This window comes from Acinonyx jubatus, chromosome C1 (assembly GCF_027475565.1).
Source record: "Acinonyx jubatus isolate Ajub_Pintada_27869175 chromosome C1, VMU_Ajub_asm_v1.0, whole genome shotgun sequence".
NCBI classification, from domain to species: Eukaryota; Metazoa; Chordata; class Mammalia; order Carnivora; family Felidae; genus Acinonyx; species Acinonyx jubatus.
Window position 1 is genome coordinate 154,849,392 of NC_069381.1, and position 16,126 is coordinate 154,865,517.

Sequence of the window (16,126 nt, forward strand, 5' to 3'; positions counted from 1 at the left end):
GCAATCTTATGACAATTTAAAAATAATTTTGAAAAGCGGTTAAACTGTGATTTCCTTATGACCGTCCACTCATGGATTAACTCACGGCATGCCAGTAAGATTATAAATGCATTTTTTAAAAATGGTAGTCATAGAAATGTTTGTTTATTGATCACTCCCTGGTTAACAGACATTCTGCTAACCATTTAAAATTTTTTGAAGCTTATTTCATCTTCACAAGAACTTTATGTATTAGATACCTTTATTATTTTTTTTATGGAGAAAAAAATGATGCTTAGAATTAGCCAGCGGGACTGAGTTTAGGTGATCCCAATTTAGTCGGTATCATCCAAAGCATCACAGTCAGGGGCTAGTGAAACATTGCCTTCTGCCCTCCATCAGGCCTAATCAGGCTATCGACGCTGGCCATATCAACATCATAGACCTTCTTCACAACTTGTTTGATCTGGCACTTGTTGGCCTTGACAACCGTGATGAAAACATGTGTGCTGCTGTCTTCTGTCTTCTTCATGGTGGTCAGGGGAGCTTGGTGGCAGAATGGTCACACTTGCTTCTCCTGCAGGCACTCTAATGAAGATATTTGGGCTGCCTTTGGAGCTACAGTTTCTTGGGCTGCCTGAAGATGGGTGAGGTGCTGACCTTCTATGTGTGTGTGTGTGTGTGTGTGTGTGTGTGTGTGTGGCCACGGACATCTTTCAGCATCCCTTTCTTGGCCTTCAAAGCCTTTGTTTTGGCTTTGGCTGTGAGAGGCACAGAGGCTTCCTACATTGCTTTTGGCACCATCTTCTTTTTTTATGTTTATTTATTTTTGAGAGAGAGAGAGACAGATAGAGAGAGAGACAGAGCGTGAGTGGGGGAGGAGCAGAGAGAGAGGGAGACACAGAATCTGAAGCAGACTCCAGGCTCCAAGCTGTAGCACAGAGCCTGACGCAGGGCTCAAACCCACAAACTGCAAGATCATGACTTGAGCTGAAGTCGGATGCTTAACCAACTGAGCTACCCAGGCATCCCATGGCACCATCATCTTGAAAAGTAGTCGATAACTTTATTATCTGCATTTTCCAGGTAAAGAAACTGAGGCTTAGAGAAATTAAAAAGCCTAAATTCAGAGTAAGCAATGCAGCTGGGATTTAAACCTAGATCTGCCAGAACACAGATCTCAGGCCTCCTGACTTCATGTGTGCTCATCTTCAGGCTTCTTGGGCTTGAAAATCAGTCCACCTGATTCTTTATTCTTCTAACTAATTGATAAACATCCCTATCACACTCCTTTGTTTTTCCAACAATTGCCACTCCACCTTTGAATACTACTTATAAGAGAGAAAATCTGTAAAGGTGACTCAGGGGAAGTGGAGTCTAATGGATTCATGCTAATGATTTTGCTCTATAATTCTGGGCTTTTAGAGAGTTTTGATGTCAGAAATTTATTCTCCATATTCTCATAATCTTAGGATGTAGGTGAGGGAAGATGCCTCATGAAAAAAAGAAACCTTTGTCCATTAGCCATCATTCCCCATTTGCTGCTCACTAACTTAAGAATGAAAAGGGAGTTATCAGGATACAGTATAGTTCACAGAGTCTCGTGAAAAGCTGAACAACCAGGCCTCAGGAAAGGCAGGAAATAAAAGATCCCTGGGAATCTGAGAAGAAAAAGTGGATGGACTTTTTCTTCACAGTGTTGCCAACTGATGGTTCAGTATCTCAGATTCCCTGTGTGTTTCTGCTTATGTATCAAATTCCAGAGAAAGAAACAAAATGGTCCAGATTGGCCTCCCTCTAACTGTATATATACATGCATATTCCTCTAACTGTGACCGTTAGAAGACCTCTAGTCAAGGGGGTTAGTCAGGAAAAAACAATTAACAAACAAACTATAACAAAAAACCCAGAAGTCTAACATGTTGGTCTAGGAGAAGCCGTTTCAGCAAAGACTCCATATTGTATCAGGGAGTGAATGGGAAGCAAGAAACTACAGACGATATATGAAGCCTTAGCCTTTCAACAAGTCTGCACAAAGGGAACAAGATGTAAACTGACAGTGTGTGGGGGTAGGAGTAGGAAAGGCTTTTGTGAGTATGGTACCCTTAAACATCTTTGTGGGCTGAGAGACTTGGTAGACAAAAATAAAGGTAATTAATGGAGCAAGTTATAAAAGAAGGTAGGTAAAACTGGTGGTATTAGAAGTACAGGAGGAGAGCTTAGCTTTTCAAAGTAGGAACTTAGCTTTGCAACACTTTTCTAAATACAGAGAGGTTTTGCAGGGTGAGGGAAATAAAAGATTTTCTAACTGGTGGCCTCTGTTTCTCAGTGAAATATAAGACAGAGTGATCTGCAGATTGAGAAGTCTAGGGAGTAAGGACTTAACATGGGTACTGAATGTCTATGGCACTTGCTACCAGGTCTAGTTCAGTAAGACAGCAGGGCAAGGGAGAAGTTCGGCCAAGCTTGAAACCATGGATTGCTCATTTTCCCATTTTCCTCCCATTGCCTGCTTTTTTTTTGGGGGGGGGCATTTTAATGCTTATTGGTCACTCTCTCAAAAGGTGAAAGCAATGGGAAGCCAAATGTGCAGGTCACCCTGAATGACCACACTTTAAAATTTCTGCTTGAGATTTGGTGGAGGTGGAGGATGGAATGGGGACAGCAATAGGTTGTTAGGTTATCACTGGACTTCCATCATCCATGCTTCTGCATCATTATTCCTAGTCCATGGATGTTGGTTAGCTTACCACTCTCTGGGACTTGGAGCCCCTGGTTCAGAGGACGAGACAAGAGTATGGCACATTCCCCCAGGCGTAACCGTATCACACAAGGGTACGCCAGGTTGGCAGTGTTGGTATTGACAAGGAAGGCAGTTTATCCCACTCCAAGGCAGAGTTGTCATAACAGCCAGACAAAAATGGCATAAAGACCATCTGATCCTCTCTACCTGCAAAGGACATCCTTGGCAAGACAAAAGATCTGTTGATTTAAGCCAGGTGATCCTGCATGAGATGTGAAACTACATCTGCCCCCTTTTAGTCCTTTAAAACTGAGTCTCCACTCTTGGCTTTAGGATGACTCAAATCAAAACATCACAGACCTTGTATACAACACAGCCAAAAGACAAAGCATCATTGAGATTGCACTCTGATGGGAGAAGCCATTAGATGATATAGGAATTAGATTAGTAGGAATTAGATTAGACAGACCTGAGTTAGAACCCCTATCCCACAACTTCCTGTGTGTTCTTGAGAAAATTACTTATTCTCTAAGATTCTATTTCTTCATAAATGAAAGAGTAATTTTATGATTAAATTAAATATGTGGACGAAAGCAGTCTATAGCCAGCTTGGCACATATGATGTATATAACAAGTGTTTGAAAAAATGGATTATGATACCGAGTTTGATTAAAAGTTGCAGGTGGGGGCCACTTTTAGAACCAACTAAAAGATTCCTGCTAAATTCTTCCGTGGATACAATGTAATACAAATTCAAAGTACAAAGGAGTTAGCCTCTGTATCAGAAAAACACAGCAGCAGCAACAACAAAAATCACAAACAACAAACAAATAAACCAAAAACCAACAGGCTCCTAGCAATTCATAAAACACAGGTCTATTCTCCCAAAGACTGAGAATGAGATTCAAATTGACGACATGAATTGTTTGATAAAGCAATGAAAGTAAATATAAAAAATATGTAAATGCATCCATCAAACACCACACCACATTGATTGCATCAAACCACTGTTAACAAACCCTCTACGTCAACACCATTCCTGTCCTTTCCACTCTTCATTCTCTACTGACTCCCCATAAAACTTGGCTCCATTGAATTTGGATTCCTTATCTGTGCTGTTTTCCCAGTCCTGCATTCTAGCTCGTGTCACATTCCATTTATCTAGAATTCCTTTTCCCATCCCTATGCATAACCCTACCAATTTTCTCATCCTTCAAGACTTGACCAAATCTCACCTACTGTGTAAAAGCCTTCCTTGTCCATGCTCTTTCAGAATGACCATTCTCTGCTCCAAAATCCCAGGGTACTTCTCTTCTATAGAACAAATTTGTCCAGCCTGTGGGCATTTGTCATTCTTGTAGCTGCTCAGCATCTGAATCCTTTTCCTATGTTTGGAGGAAGCAGAGCCTGCCTCCCACTACAGAAGCTGAAGATACTTGTACTCTTTCCAAGCTTCCTTCCCAGTTAAGCTAAGGACCCATGATGGAGGCCAAGCCAATTGGATGCCCTCACTGCACTTTGAAGTGGAAGTCAGTGGTGTGAAGAAGCAGTGGAGGGTGACGTCTGTGGAGACAGCTGTGTTCCATTTTCCCAGGTCAGTGATGACAGCAATTCCAGCAGCAGTGGCTGCAGCATGCATTGTTATCTGTGTCCTGTGGTGACAGTGGCACCGTCTTTACCAGACTAGCTTTATGACACGATTTGGACATTGTTCATGACCAATCATCTCCAAGCTTGATTCTCCAGCTTTGCTGGAGGTGTGGACCTAGAAGAGATTCCAGCATAGTATAAAACAGGAAACAACTTACTTAAAATGAATGTAAGGCCTCTCCAAGAATTGTTGGTGGCCAGTCTTTCTACTTAGAATCTTGCCACTAGCCATGTTCATAGGACTTCTTTATCCTTAGGTCTCTGTCCTCCAGGGGACTTATGGTGGCATTTCTGGGTGTTGCAATGTTTAAGGAAAATACTGACATTTGGGAGGGAAGCAGAGATGTTAAAATAGTCTCATACAATTAAGAATTATCTGGCATCTCATGCTACTTTCAAATATCCCCTGGGCATTCATGCAGATAAAAATAAATCCTGTTTATAATGACCTGAACCTAGAATCTGACTCTATTTTATATATGAAAACAAAAAATTAGGGACTTTTTGAGAGAGAATTGCATTCGGTTTGGCATTTCCCCAAGAGTCCTTCACTATTTAGGGGCATCATATCAAAGATAGCAACATGGCTCAATGCCACACACAAAGGTTCAGAGTGTAATCGTCACTGCTGAATTTGCTGGCTTTTGTGATTAGTGCACGCATCTGACTCCTTCATTATGGATTCTCTAGTGTCCTCCTGGCCAAGCATTGGCATGTTGAATACATATTTTTATGTATTTCACAAATTGCTTCCTTTTCATTTCCCCTTTATTGTATAGTAAAGGAAGTATATTGGATTTTTATAAAAGATATTTTGAGTTTCAGTTCATGACAGTCAAGGTGGCATTCTAAATTACTTATTATAAAAATGAGGTGTTTGATCTAATAGGGTTGCAAACCATGGCCCTAAAGCCCTCTCTTACTTTCTCACAGTCTTCTAGCCTACCCCCTTCCACCAGTGCATTACTAAAGATCCATTGGTGTAGAATTTCAAATGTTATTTATTTATTTTTTTAGATAGCATATTTTTCTTCCTGTTACATACACAAACAGCTTTAGAAAATGGCTCTATTCTTGCTAAGCTACAACCATAACATCTTGGTTAATTTTGATTAAAGACCTAATGGCCCATTTAAATGCTGATAAAAGGGGGTGGGATAGGCTTTAAAAATAGCAGGCTCATGGGAGCTCAAATCTGTGGAAACTTTATTGAGTATAAAGGGCATATGGAGACCCAACCCACACTCTGTCCTTAATGACCATATGAGGGAACAAACCTTCCCTTCAGCCCTAGATGTTTAAAAGAATTTGAATATAAATTAGCATGAGATTTGAAAAAGAGGAAAGAAATCTCATTATATCCTATTTTTCTGTTACCAACTGTCAAATTCCAGTTGGTAAACTAAGCAGAATGAACTACTTGTGAGACCACAGAGATTCCTGAGGACAGGGGTCTTCGGCCAGCTCAAGTACAGATTGTAGGCAGAGCCCTGATCCAGCAGCCACCAGTTCCCAGAGGCTTTCTTGCCTGCTTCAGGCCTCCTCTTGAATGATAATAACCACGAGGATGGTATTCTCGGGAGAATATTTCTTGACATTAAAAAAAACCCCTAACATCTGGGCCTCATCATATTTTTTTATTAGTAGCCTCTCTGCTGGTGACAATCTTAGTCCTACGTGTTTTGCCAAAGGGCATCAGAAAAATGCCTGTCAAAATCTTATCACTTGGCATGCAGAGGCAGCATCTGAGGATTTTCTGAATTGAATCAACCTGTGTGTACCTAAAAAGGGGAGCTATGATTTTAAAGAAGACTGATGTTTAATCACTTGGAAACTGGATGAATTAACATGATTTCCAAAATCAACATCTAATAAGACTTTGATTTTATCACTCAAGAAGTCTTTGACAGATGGTCCTCAGGAGTGACACAAATGTCGTGGAAATTTTAATCAGACAACAGTGAACTGTAAAGTCCTACAAAGATGAAAAATATTTCAGGATATGCTACTAATTGTCATAGCCACTTAGGAAATAATTTAGTACAAATTCACAAACAATACAATGAATATACTGTGAAGCTATATTTTCATACTGTAACAGCTATTTGCTGAAAAATGAAAAACTGAAAAAATACTAGGCAAATTCTTAGGATACTTATTAATAACTGATTTTTTAAAGTTCATTTATGTATTTTGACAGAGACACAGACAGTGTGAGTGGGAGAGGGGCAGAGAGAAAAGGAAAGAGAGAGAATCCCAAGCAGGCTCTGCCCTGCCAGCCCAGAGCCTGATGCGGGGCTTAAACCCACAAAACTGCCAGATCATGACCTGAGCCAAAACCAAGAGTCGACGCTTAACTGACTGAGCCACGCAGGCGCCCCTCATAACTTTTTTTTTAAATGGGTTTTACTTGTTTAATGCTCAATCAAATATAACCTGAGTGGCCAAAAAATTTTTATTCTTTTCAAATATGCCACTTTTATATGCTGGAAATACTCACTCAAGATGTGTTTCAAGCCTGTAAGCCACACTAGAGAGCCCTGAAGAATTCTTTTATACTAAGCAACACTTACACTGCTCTATTATTTTCAGACGGTTGAGTCACTTGTAGTCGCCCCTCCCGCTCCCATCACGTTTGGTTACCTCATTTTCTTTTTTCAAATGCTAACCAGAAAGTGATCTTGTGCTTTGTCTCTGTCTTCTTTTTCCCTACCCCCTACCCCCAACAATCTTTTTCTTTTTCTTTCTTGGCAGTTTCTCTGAGCAACCAGCCCCAAAGACTGCAAAAATGACTTTCACGAACTCCCTATGACTCGACGTGGCACAGATGACTTCTCTTCCACGAATTCAGTACAGCGTGACAGCTTGTTTTCTTGACTCACACACTGACTCAAATATTTATTATGCATAATATTCTGTGGACGTTGGGAAATACAAAGATGAATCTGCCTCATTTCCAGACCTCAAGAAACTTACATTATGTTATGTAAGAGGGAAACAATATGTGCTAAATGCTATAGAACTGCACAGTCCAATAGAAGGGCCATTAGTTACTGCTTTTTGGCATTTGTGCGTAGTTTGAGTTGAGATGTACCGTAAGTATAAAATACACACTGGATTTTGAAGGTTCAGTGCAAAAAAATGTAAAGCATCTCATATAAAAAAATCAATTTTTATATTGATTATATGTGGAGGTGATAATATTTTGGATATACTGTGTTAGATAAAGTATATAATTAATTTAACCTGTTTCTTTGCACTTTAAAATTTTTTTTAATGTTTATTTATTATTGAGAGACAGAGACAGTGTGCGAGTGGGGGAGGGCAGAGGGAGAGGGAGACACAGAATCCGAAGCAGGCTCCAGGCTCTGAGCTCTCAGCACTGAGCCCTTGTGTGGGGTTTGAACTCAAGAACCGTGAGATCATGACCTGAGACAAAGTCGGACACAACTGACTGAGCCACCCAGGTGCCCCTCTTTGCACTTTTTTATGTGGCTACTAGAAACTTTAAAATCACATATGTGGCCGGCATTGATACGCAAGTTTAGAGAGAAAGGGGAGAGTACTTCATGTGTGTTGGGGGCGGGGGCACATACAGGGGAAGATGGTGAGCAGGAAACCATCCAAGAGGAGGCAACACTTGAACTTGCTTTTGCACATGGAGAGTGGAGAAGAGACCTCAGCCAATAGTAGAGGCAATGCTGTGTAACGAGCAAGGCACAGTTTCCGGCGCAAATCTTGGTTCCTCTTCTTAGAAACTGTTTGACCTCTCCTCTGTAACTCTCAATTTCCACATGAGAAAGTTGGAGCTAGTGATGCCCATGTCATAAGATTGATCATGATGGGGATTATAATGAGAGAATATATACAAACTGATTAGTGTAGCGCACAGAACAAGAGAAAGCAGTCAATAAGTGGTATCTAAATTTACTAGTATATGGAATAGCAGAGTTATAAGATGATTTAAAGGATGTTAAAGTGAAATTTAACATAAAAGCTGTTTCCTCAGCTACTGTGCCAGAGATGCCACTGCTAAGGTTTTGTCTCTCTTTAAATTGTTGCTTATAAAATAATTGCTTATAATCTGAGTGAATTGCAAATTCTATATATAATGGATATTCACGAACAAAGAAAAAAAGATACATGTTCCAGTTGATTTTCACTGTCCTTAGTCCACTGCTGACTTTTGTTTGTTTGTTTTTGAGAGAGAGAGAGAGAGAGAGAGAGAGAGAGAGAGAGAGAGAGAAAGAGAGAGAGAGAGAAGGGGACAGAGGATCCAAAGCAGGCTCTGCACTGATAGTGGAGAGCCTGATGTGGGGCTTGAACTCATGAACTGTGAGATCATGACCTGAGCCAAAAGTAGACACTTAACTGACTGAGCCATCCAAGCACCCCTCCTCTGCTAAATTTATAATACTTTATCACCTTTTTTGTTTTCATGGAAAATAAGTTTAGAAGTATTAGTGGGCTATTTTCTTTACTTTCCTGGTTGATACCCTTGGTCATTGGACAATGTTCAATGGCCCACAGCTAGCTTCATCCAAATTATGGATAGAAACTAGAGCAAATTCCAAGAATGATGACATTGTCATTACCTGAGTGATTCAGGAGAAAATCAGCATATCCCCAAGTTCCCATTGAAGAAATCCTTAGAAGAGCTTTATGATAATCTGATACTTTACTCAAATATTCTGAGAAACTAATATTAGACCACCATGTGGCAGGTTACTTAGAAAATAATGACTGGAGAATACACTTTAATTGCCTATAGAAGCTAGCTTCTCTTAAAGACTGGTGTTGGGGTGCCTGGGTGGCTCTGTCAGTTAAGTATCTGACTTTGGCTCAGGTCATGATCTGGCTGTTCCTGGGTTTGGGCCCGGCATTGGGCTCTGTGCTGACAGCTCAGAGTCTGGAGTCTGCTTCAGATTCTATGTCTCCCTCTCTCTCTGCCCCTCCCCCACTCATACTCTCTCTCTCAAAAACTAACATTAAAAAAAAAAAGAGACTGGTGCCTACCAAAGGATGGAGGGTTAATAGTTAAAAGTATCCGGATATGACAGTGGCCCTGACAAATATCTTCTCTTTCCCATCTTGAGTTTCCAGCTTCAGGAATTTTAAGAGGACCTCTTTTAGAGGGGTAAAATCAAAGTCTACTCATGACTTGATTCAAGGAAAACCCAGACCTCTGGCTTCTACACTGGGTTCCTCATACATTTCAACTTCTTTTTTCTCTCCCTAGATATCTGTTAAAAGAGAGAACCCCCATCACCTCAAAGTTGTGCTTAGTAATTGCCTATTTTGTTACAATAAAAGTATCTACTACTATTGAGCACTCATTGCTGTGCTAAGCAGTGTACTACTTCTTTCAATCCTCATAATACCACCATGGCTCACTTACTATTACCTCTTACTTTAGTTTCTATTGTTGCTTAACAAATTACCACAAAACTTAGGGGCTTACAAAAACAATAATCCTTTGTCATCTCTTATGGTTCTGTGGGTCTGTAAATCAGACAAAGCATAATGAGTTTGATGTATCTCTACACCGTGAGGTCTGAGGTCTCAGTTGGAGCACTTGAAGGCTGGATCCTGGAATCATCCACAGGCTCATTCACTGACATGTCTAGTGGTTGATGTTGGCTGTCAGTGGAGATGTTGATTAGGACACCCATATGTGGCCTGGGCTTCCTCACAACATGGTGACTGGGTTGCAAAGGTAAGTGTTGCACAAGAGAGACCCAGACAGAGACAAAGAGAGCACATATGCTCTAGGCAGAAGCCAATGGCTGATTATAACTTCACTGGAAGTCACATCACTTCTGCCAAATTCTTTTGGTTGAGGCAATTTCAAAGTTCAGCCCAGATTCAAGGGAAGAGAATATAGATCCCATCTCTTGATGAAGGAATGTTAATGTCAGTTCATGAGAACAACATTGGGACAGAATATACACTCATGCAGCTGTCTTTGGATGGCTTTTGAAAAATACAATCTGCTACATACTTTATTTTATAGACTAAAAACAGGGGCTTACAGAGAGTAAATTGCTTGTGATCATACAACTAGTAAAAATAAAAACCAAGATAGAAATCTGCTCGTTTCCAGAATCTATTCTCTTAAAAAAAAAATCACCATTGCTATTATACCTCCCACCCCAAATTCTTTCTAGCTTTAAACTTTAGAAAACTAATCTACTTCAGGGTGGATCAGTTGGTTGAGCGTCCGACTCTTGGTTACAGCTCAGGTCACGATCCCACGGTTTCATGGGTTCAAGCCCCGTGTCAGGCTCTGCACTGACACTGTGGAGCCTGCATGGGATTCTCTGTCTCTCTCTCTCCACTCACGCTGTGGCTATCTCTCTCCCTCTCTCTTTCTCTCTCTCCCTCTCTCAAAATAAATAAACATAAAATAAAAAACTAATCTATTTCAAATACACAAATATTTGTTTATTTAAACAGTGTGCCACAAGTTTCGTAAGCCTGGAGCAGTGGATGGTAACATGATTTCACAATAATTTAAAATTTTTGTTTTTACATTTATTCATTTTTGAGAGACAGAGTGACAGAGCACAAGCGGGGGAGGGGCAGAGAGAGAGGGAGACACAGAATCCGAAGCAGGCTCCAGGCTCTGAGCTATCAGCACAGAGCCCGACACAGGGCTCAAACCCACAAACCACGAGATCATGACCTGAGCCGAAGTCAGACACTCAACCGACTGAGCCACCCAGGCACCCCAATTTCACAATAATTTTAAAGTCCAAGTTACAAGAGCTCAAGACCTCTCCCTTTTCTTGGAAATGTTTCCTTTTTGGGGCTCCTCGGTCACTCAGTTGGTTGAGCATCTGACTCTAGATTTTGGCTTAGGTCATGATCCTAGGGTTGTGGGATCGATCCCTGTGCTGGGCTCCACTCTGAGCATGGAGCCTGCTTGGGATTTTCTCTCTTGCCCTGTGCCCTCCTTCCCTACTCACGCTCACTCCCTCTCTCTCTCTAAAATAAAAAAGATATGTTTCCCTTTTTTCCTTACTATTTCTATAGTTCTTAAAGATGTCCACCAACTCATCTTTCCTCCAAGCCACTATGACAGCTACCAAGTTGCTTGTTTCCTCTGGCAATGGTGGGCTTCTGAGAATATCAGTGCAAGGGAGCTGGGTCTTCTTGCTTCACCAGCTGCTGACGGAGCCAGAGGGGAGCTAGTTTTGCACACAGGTGGGAGCAATGACCCTGTCCCAACTCTGGGTCACACTATGTCATGTCACCTGGGCAGAGAAGCAGTACTGCTTTTCCCAGGGGCATGGTCACATGAAAGCCATCCTTTCAACTTAGCCGACACATCCTTCTCATTCTTCTGTCATTGATGCTAACAAACAAAGCAAAACAACTCCCCTCACCTCACTCCCAACCCCAGTGCTATCTAAGGAGAAACAATAATTCAGCCTGGATCTCCAAACTCACTCCTGCAAGGGTTAGAAACATTCATCTTTTTCTGTTCCATGAAAACACCGCAACAAAGTCTACATGAAGACACTCAACTCAGTGATGCAATAATTTACACACCACACATAAACTCTGACTTTGAGGGCTAAACCAGGGTCATCCAATTATTGGGGACATCATGGTTTCTGGTAAAACAGAGGGTAGACGTTTCTTTTTTTACATGATGTCTCAAAGAACTAGTGAGATAGTTTTCCCAAAACAAAAGAGGGGTTAAACCAAAGACAGATTCTCTAATCAAAGCTGTGGGAAGAAAAAAGTTTCCCAGGTTTCTCTGTACTCCGTCAAGATATCAGGGCCATGATATGGTAACAGCTACAGTTCTCCTCACATAAAGGGAAATTCTTCCTTAGACGTAGCCCAGGAATCCGAGCTCAGCTGTGGGAGAGGTAGCAGAAGGCTTTACATTCCACATCTGGCCTGCCCCTTATGGTATTAAGATACTACTACTGCTACTCATAGTAGTAGCAGCAGCAGCAGCAGCAATGAAGAGGAGGAGGAGAAGAGGGGAGGACAATGGGTAGGAAGAAGTAATGCACTAAATTGTCACTAAGCGCTGGGCACTGTGCTAAATGAATTCATAGAGTTCTCCCAATAGCTCTGTGAGATACCCCTTTTGTGAAAATACTCCTTTTTTTTCAGATGAGGAAACTGAGGCTTAAAGATATAGTGAGTTGTCTAAGGCCATGTAACTTGTAAGAGGTGAAGCTTGCACTTACACTGAGGCATTCTTACTCTTGAATTCTTCTACTATTCTTATCAACTGTTTCCTACCCCAAATTAGCTCTTAGCTGTCATTTTCCTAAGAAACCTAATTAGACCAAACTTTATTAAATACCCACTATGTCCACAAATCTTCACTGGGCCCTGGGATGATATGGCTGAAATAGGAACTAGTCCCTGTGCTGAGGGAACCAGTGGTTTGGTAAAGAAGACAATAGGCCTGGTGGGAGGGCCCTCAGGGTCCTGTGGTAGCACCAAGTAGAGAAGGATTTATTTTAACTCTGATGGGATCCAGGAAAAATTCCAGAAGGTGATTTTTGAGATGGGAATTAGCTTACACATACAATGTTGACAGGTAAAGAAGAAAGAGAAAGGCACTCCGAACAGGGAAAATAATAATAAAATAATAATAATAATAATAATAATAATAATAAAAAGAAGAAGGGCTTGTATAAATACATGGCATGAGTGAGGAAGACTGGGTCATCAGGGAATGGATGCAAAGTTAGATGTTTGGGTGAGAGCCTCAAAGATGGATTAGGGAAGAGAGCTTGGAAGCCAGTTGTGATGAGCCCTGATTGCCCACAAAAGAGGCTGCATTTGTCCTACAGCCAAGGAGAGTTATGCAGAGCCTTTTATACGGAGGACTGGAAGTTATATGGGTGTTCCAGATACCAGGCAGCTCCTGTAATTCCGCTGATGGATAAGACTTCTGGATGCACCTTGCATATTGCCAAGCCAGTTGGGATAGCTTAAAGGGCAGGCTACATGCACTGGGTAGAAATCTATGGAAAACTTGTCTTTCATCTCCAGGTTTCTATTTTGTTTCCTTGAGTTGTATTTTCATGGCTTTGTCTTTCAGAGGGCTCTCATTAGATATTTTCCAATGGTACAGGAAAAGAAAGGCTGAGATTTGTGCTAAAATTCTCAACCAGGGGCCAAATGTTGACCATTGACAGTCATTCCTAGAGGAGACAAAGGTTTACAAGGTGGAAGGACATGTATGGGAGAGTAAATCTGCCCCTTGCCTGAAGGGGACCTACAGAAAGATGGGGTAAGGGAGTAGGGTTCCTTTGCTGTTATGGCCTTTCCCCTGTACTTTTGCAATAGCATTGTTCATCTTCTTTAGTGTTAAAGAATTGAAACAAATCCCCATTATTTAAAGCCTAAGATATGAAGTTTTTCTAGAATGATTTGTTATTCCTTTTTGATGGTGAGAAGGGGTTTTCTTCACTGAGCTCTATGAAGAGTTGAAGCCTAGTCAAAAAGCATTTCTGAGAATGGCGTGGAGTCCAGAAAATTGATGCCTGCAATGACCATATTATCTCTTTACTTTGGCTAATCTTGGAAAGCCTCAGCAAATGACTCTATTTGTGCTTCCTGCTAGGTAAGAACAGGTGAAATCAGATCTCACAAGGAGATACAGCAAGCTTTTCACCTCATGACAATTTTTTTCAAACTGACTATAACTGACAAATGGTCTAATTCCACTTGAGCTGCTATGTTTGCCCTTCAGCAGGTCTAGCATGCAGTTTAAAAGTTAGTCCATAGATCAGATAGGTCCTATCTCTAGTACAGGAGGCAAAGAAAACCATATCCATATGTTTAAGTAACATAAGATTAATTGAGGATATACTACATACATGCACACCCATGCAAATTGTTCGCCAAGCCATCAGGATATACTTCCTAGGTTCTGCAGCCCAAGCAAAGTTAGGAGGAGAAGTAGCAGAAGTGCAGGTCTACATTAGGACATAGGTGGGCCTAAGGTCAGAGGGTGTAATTTGCTCAGGGGCCCTAGACTTCCTGTTTATAAAGTGCCTCAAAGGGGGCACTTGGGTGGCTCAGTCAGTTAAGCGTCTGACTTTGGCTCAGGTCCTCAGGACTTCGGCTCACTGTGAGTTCAAGACCCGCGTTGGGCTCTGTGCTGACAGCTTGGAGCCTGGATCCTCCTTTGGATTCTGTGTCTCCTTCTCTCTGCCTCTCCCCGCTCACACTCTGTCTCTCTCTGTCTCTCTCTGTCTCTCTCTCTCTCTCTCTCTCTGTCTCAAAAATAAATAAGCATTAAAAAAATAATAATAAAACAAAATAAAGTGCCTCAAAGGTAGACATTTGACCTTCTGGAATTCAGGTCAAAATGCCCTAATATCTAGGATTCTACAGTTTTGCCGACAGCAAAGGGAGGAGACATTCCCTATCAGCCTTTATGCCAGACTATATTGCCCATTGTTCTCTATGAATTCATGCTTTTTTTTTAATGTTTATTTTATTTTTGAGAAAGAAAGGGACAGAGTGCAAGCAGGGGAGAGGTCGAGAGAAGGGAGACACAGAATCCGAAGCAGGCTCCAGGCTCAGAGCTGTCAGCACAGAGCCTGACATGGGGCTTGAACCCACGAACTGTGAGATCATGACCTGAGTCGAAGTCGGTCGCTCAACTGACTGAGCCACCCAGGAACCCCTGAATTCATGCTTTTTAAACAGATTTTATAATTATCTTATGAAAGCAAAATATACTGCATTGTTTGTGCATGTTAATAATGTTAATTGCAGAGTTTCTAACATGCCAAATTTGTAATTCTGTAGAGCCATTTTGTTATTGTTATTTATTTTAATATGTTGGGAGCCTCAGGGAATTGGAGTAGGCAGAAGCTCACTTGACCTCTCTGATCCCTGAGGATGGAGAATCTGAGGGCTTCCCCTACTTGTTTTCTTGGTCCCAGTTAAAGAAAGCATACACAGAGCTTGGCAGGCTGGTGCACCGTTAAGTATTTCAGCTTGACAGTTTTAGGTCCTGTCATCAGCACTGAGCTGCCCATCTTCCCTGAAGCTCTGTAGCATTTTCTCATTCCCACAGTATTTAAGGGTTAGTCTACGAGCATTTGTTAAATTGACCAAAAATGAATATGCATGTGATAGACGAGGGTTGAGCTGAGAACGATGCAGCCCAGGAGAATGAATAACATGGCAAGTCCTGCCAGGTCCTCAGTTTGAACTAAGTTTTCTTCAATTCTGGTCAAACTAGCCTGAGCAGAGAGCTTCAGTGCAAAGGTCTGTGTGTTCAGGTGACTGTGCATCCACATATAATTATCTTATTAAATACATGAATTCTGTGTTGCCTACATAGGACTTCTAGCTCCTTTCCTGGCTTAGGCTCCAGAATAAACCTTTTTTTGATTGTTAGAAGTTAGTTGGGCATTAAAAAAATAGTCTGAACTTCACTCCTTCAATAATGATTTACAGAACATCCTTCACGTATCCAAGGGCTGCTCACGGCATGGGGTAGAGCTGTGAGTTAAGACTGCCAGGACCCTCGTCTCCCAGAGCCCACATGCTCAAGGTGGGAAGACAGTAATGAACTAGTAAATAAGTAACCCCACAAGATGATTTCAGATGGCCCCGAGTGAAGTGAAAGCAATAAAGCAGGGGAGGGGGGCTTTGACAGAGGGGTTGGACAGCAATTTCATATTGTGTGGTCAGAGCTGGCTACCAGAAGAAATGTCATTTGAGCCTAAGATATGTCCCTACATTGAAAGCTTTTAT

General features: G+C 41.4%; 1 long non-coding RNA gene across 3 annotated transcripts in view; it reads right to left on the bottom strand.

The window, feature by feature from the left end:
• LOC128314056 (uncharacterized) overlaps positions 1 to 16,126 on the bottom strand; it is an 84,569-nt gene that overhangs the window by 53,495 nt on the left and 14,948 nt on the right. The window contains exon 5 of one of the 3 annotated variants that reach the window (XR_008295414.1): positions 1,000 to 4,487. The exons of the other annotated variants lie outside the window; for them this stretch is intronic. This is a non-coding gene — a long non-coding RNA (uncharacterized LOC128314056). Of the gene's footprint in view, positions 1 to 999; positions 4,488 to 16,126 lie in introns of those variants that run through there. 3 annotated transcript variants of the gene reach the window in all.